Genomic DNA, 5,549 nt, shown 5'->3' with positions numbered 1-5,549 from the left:
CAAAATTGAGGTTCCTGAAAAAATTAAAAAACAACTATCATACCGTCCAACAATTTCACTTCTGGGTATTTGTCCAATGAAAGAAAAATAAGAATTCAAAAAGACATATGCACACCTATGTTCATTGCAGCATTATTTGCAATCACCAAGATATGGAAGCAACCTAAATGTCCGTCAATAGACAATGGATAAAGATGTGGGGTGTGTGTGTGTGTGTGTGTGTGTGTGTAAGTAATATTACTCAGCCATAACAAAGAATGAAATCTTGCTATTTGCAACAACATAGATAGATCTAAATGGTATTACGCTAAATGAAATAAGTCAGACAGAGAAAGACAAAATGCTATATGATTTCACCTATATATGGAATCTAAAAAACAAGAAACAAACAAAACAAAACAGAAAAAGACTCATGGATAGAGAGAACAAACTGATAGTTGCTAGAGGGGAAGTAGGGGAGGAATGGACAAAATAGGTGAAGGGGATTAAGAGGTATATTCTTCCAGTTATAAAATAAATAAGTCAGGGAGATATAATATATAGCATAGAAAATATGGTCAATAATTATAACAACTTTGTATGATGACAGATAACTAAACTTATTGCAGTGACCACTTTGTAATATATAAATACCAAATCACTATGTTATGCAACTGAAACTAATACAATATTGTATGTCAATTATCTTTCAACTTTAAAAAAGGATTCAATGAATGAGATGAAGAATGGATAGAGAATGTCTGTAGTAGAGTAGAGCAGATGGAAGAGTAACTAAATTAGAGGATAGGAATTTTGAAATAACACAGTTGGAAGAGACCAAAGACAAAAGAATTAAAAAAAAAAAAAAACAAGCCTGAATGATCTATGGCATCCCAACAAAAAGATATTAGAATAATATGGATTCCAGATTATTCTGGGTGGCTCAGCCAGTTGGGCAACTGATGTTGATTTCAGCTCAGGTCATGAACTTGGGGTCCTGGGATAGAGCCACCTGTCAGGCTCCATGCTCCGCAGGGAGTCTGCTTGAGATTCTCTCTCTCCCTCTCCCTCTCCCCCTACCCCCACTCTCGCTCTCTTTCCAAAATAAATAAATAAATCTTTAAAAAAGAAGAAGAAGAAGAAGAAGAATTTGTATTCCAGAAGGAGAAAGAGGAATTATGGGATAGAAAGTTTATTTAAAGATGTGATAGTTGATTAGTCTCCCAAACCAAGGGAGAGACTTAGACATTCAAGTTTGCAAAGCTAATAGATTATTATCTGTGCCCTATTATCTCAATGTGAAAAGATGTTCTCCAAGTAACTTTATAACAAAACTATTGAAAATCAAAAATAAAGAAAGAATCCTAAAGAAATTCAGAGAACAAAGTACATAACTCACAAAGGAACCACTATTAGTCTATCAGTGACTATCTCAGCAGAAACCCCACAGGCCAGGAAAGTGTAATAATTTACTCAAAGTGTTGGAAGATAGTAATTGGGGGTGCCTGAGTGGCTCAGTTGGTTAAGCGATTGCCTTCGGCTCAGGTCATGATCCTGGAGTCCCGGGATCGAGTCCCGCATCAGGCTCCCTGCTCAGCAGGGAATCTGCTTCTCCCTCTGACCCTCCCCCCTCTCATGCTCTCTATCTCATTCTCTCTCTCAAATAAATAATTAAAATCTTAAAAAAAAGAGAGAGAGAGAAAAGGAAGATAGTAATTGGCATCCAAGAATAGTCTATGGCAAAAAATAAAAAATAAAATAAAATAACTAAAATAAAATAGAATAGCCTATGGCAAATTTTGCTTCAGATATGAAGGAGAAATAAAGACATCCCCCAGATAAACAAAAGATGAGGGAGCTTATCATCACTAGAAGTGCTTTACAAAAAAAATAAAATGAGTTCTTTAAGCTCAAATAAAAAGATGCTAATCAGCAACATGAAAATGTATGAAAGTATACAACAAACTGGTAAAAGTGAAAAATATATTGTCAAGTTTAGAAAACTTTAATTCTATAATAGGATAGTGAGTTAACCACTTAACTATAGTATAAAGGCTAAAGGAAAAAGTAATAAAAATAATTACAGTGACTTTAATTTGTTAACAAATACACAACATAAAATGAGGTAAATTGTGACATCAAAAATGTAAAAGGTGAGAGTAAAAATGTAGAGCTTTTGTCAGCTATTGAAGATAAGTTGTTATCAGCATAAAATGGATTGTTTTATCTATGAGATGGTCTATGTAAGCCTCATGACAACCATAAGGCAAAAATCTAGAGTAGATTCACAGCAGATTAAAAAAAAAGAGAGGTAACAGAGCATACCACATTGAAAATCACCAATTTACAAAGGTTGGCAGAAACAGAAGGAAAAAGAAACAATGCAAATACAAAGAAACCAGAAAGTAATCAATAAGATGATATTAGTAAGTCCTCACATATCAATAATTACTTTATGTAAATGTATTGAATTCACCAACTGAAAAGCACAGAGTGGCTGAATGAATTTAAAAAAAAAAAAGATCCAAGCATATGCTGCCTACAAGAGACTCACTTCAATTTTAAGGGCACACATAAGCTTAAAGTGTAGGGATGGAAAAAGGTATTCCATGCAAGTAGAAACAAGCAAACCAAAAAAGTAGGTATAACTGAAGTTAGACAAAATAGACTTAAGTCAAATGGTAACAAGAGACAAAGCCCATTACATAATGATAAAGATGTGAATTCATCAAGAAGATGTATCAGAAATATATACACACCCAACATCAGAACACCTAAATACATTAAGCAAATACTAACAGATCCGACAGGAGCAATACAGAATAATACAATCATTGTAGGAGACCTCAGAAACCCACTTTCAGCAGTAGATAGAAACCCAAAGAGAAAATCAACAAGGAAACATTGGACATGAACCATACTTTAGACCAAATGGACCTAACAGACATATATAAAACATTCTATCCAGCAGCAACAAAATACACATTCTTCTCAAATACACACAAAACATTCTCCAGAATAGATCAAGTGATAGGATGCAAAATCAAGTCTTAGCAGATTTAAGAAGACTGATATCATGCCAAGTATTTTTCTGACCATAATGGTATGAAACTAGAAACTGACAACACAAGGAAAGCTGTAAAATCTACAACTATGTGGAAACTAAACAACATGCTCCTAAACAACTAATGGGTCAAACAAGAAACCAAAAGAGAAATCAAAAAATATTTTCAAACAAAGGAAAGAGAAACACAACATACCAAAACCTATGAGATGCTGCAGTTCTTAGAAGGAAGTATATAGTGATAAATAAATACATTTAGAAATTAGAAAGATCGAAAATAAACAATTTAACTTTACACCTAAAGGAACTAGAAAAAGAATATACTAGAGTGTTTATAGAAGAAATATACCTTAACATAATAAAGGCCATATATGACAAATCCATACCTCACATCATCCTAAATGGTGAAAGACTGAAAGCTTTTCCTCTAAGATCAAGAACAAGACAAGATGTTCACTCCCATCACTCTTATCCAACGTAGTACTGGAAGTCCTAACTAGAGCAATTAGGCAAGACAAAGAAATAAAAGGCAACCGAATCAGAAAAAAAAATTACATTGTCATTATTTACAGATGATATGATTTTACATATAGAAAAACCCAAAGACTCAACCAAAAAAAACTGTTGGAACCAATCAAGAATTCAATGAAGTTACAGGATATAAAATCTACATACAGACATCAGTTGCATTTCTATACACTAATAATGAAACAGATGAAAGGAAATAGAGAACACTAATTTACAATAACATCAAAAACAAAATGAAATACCTAGGAATAAGTTTAACCAAGGAGGTAAGAGATCTGTATAACAAAACTACAAGACTTTGTTGAAAGAAATCAAAGGAGACACAACTGAAAAGACATCTATATCATGGATCAGAATAATTAATATTATTACAATATCAATACTACCCAAAGCCATCTACAGATTCAATACAACCCCTATGAAAATTTGAATGGCATTTTTCATAAAAATAGAAAAAAACAATCCTAAAATGTTATGGAACCACGGAAGACCCTGAATAGCCAAAATAATCATGAAAAAAAGAAAAACAAAATAAAGCTGGAGGCATCACACTTTCTGATTTCAATCTATACTACAAAACTAGTAATTAAAACAGCAGGTTACTGGCATAAAAATAGGCACATACAGCAGAAACACAGCACAATAGAAAGCCCAGGAATAAACCCCTGCAGATATGGTCAACTAATATAAAAGAGAGCCAAGAAAACCCAAAGAGGAAAGGATAGTGTCTTTGACAAATGGTGTTGGGAAAACTGAACAAACACATGCAGAAATATGAAATTGGACCCCTCTCTTACACCACTCACAAAAATTAACTCAAAATGGATCAAAGACTTAATTATAAGACCTGCTACCATAAAACTCCTAGAAAAAAAACACAGAGAAGCTCCTCAACATTGGTCTTGGCAATGATTATCTGGATATGACACCAAAAGCACAAACAACAATAACAAAATCAAGTTGGACTGCCTCAAACTTAAAATCTCTGCACAGTAAAAGAAACTATCAATAAAATGAAAATGCAACCTACAAAATGGGAGAAAATATTTGCAAACCAAATACCAGGTATGGGGTTAATATCCAAAATATATAGAGAGCTTATATAACTCAATAACAAAAAAACCCAAACAATCCAACCAAAAAATGGGCAGATGAACTAAGCATTTTTTTTAAAGTCATCCAAATGGCCATTAGGTACATACATGAAAAGATGCCCAACATCACTAATCACCAGGGGAATGCAAATAAAAACTACAACGACACATCACCTCACACCTGTTAGAGTAGCTATCATCAGGAGGACAAAAAGTAACACGTGTTGCTGAGAATGTGGAGCAAAGGGACTACTTGTACCCTATTGGTGGGAACGTGAACTGGTTCAGTCACTATGAAAAACAGTATAGAGTTTCCTCAAAAAATTAAAAATACACCTATAATATGATCCAGCCATTCTACTTCTAAAGGAATGAGAACAGGATATCAAAGAAATATATGCACTCCCATGTTTATTGCAACATTATTCACAATATCCAAGATATGAGACCCTAAATGTCCATCAATGGATGAATGAATAAAGAAGATGTAATAAAAATGGAATAAATTTATATATTAAAATAATTGATTTTCTCAAGTTGGCCCATCTTTCATTCCCAAACAACCACTCCTTGGTCATGATATATTATTCTTTTACTCTGAAGTTAAATTCAATTTGAAAATAGTTTATGTAGCATTTGTATGTATGTTGATAGGTTTGATTGGCTATTTTTATCTTTTGTTGTCTGTGGTAAGTAGCATCTAAGGTAATCCTTAATTATCCCTACCCCTATGTTCACACTCACATGCAAACTGTCCCCTTGAGTGTGGGCTAGACTTAATGACTTAGATATAATGAATTGCCGGGATCCAGCTCCAGCCGGGGTGGGTCTCTCATAGGGAAGGATGGCGTCAGCGAATGAGGAGACACAGACACAGGATCAGG

This window comes from Leptonychotes weddellii, chromosome 2 (assembly GCF_054177405.1).
Source record: "Leptonychotes weddellii isolate Sample4059 chromosome 2, ASM5417740v2, whole genome shotgun sequence".
In the NCBI taxonomy this organism is placed as follows: domain Eukaryota; kingdom Metazoa; phylum Chordata; class Mammalia; order Carnivora; family Phocidae; genus Leptonychotes; species Leptonychotes weddellii.
Note: the sequence above shows the minus strand (reverse complement) of the source record.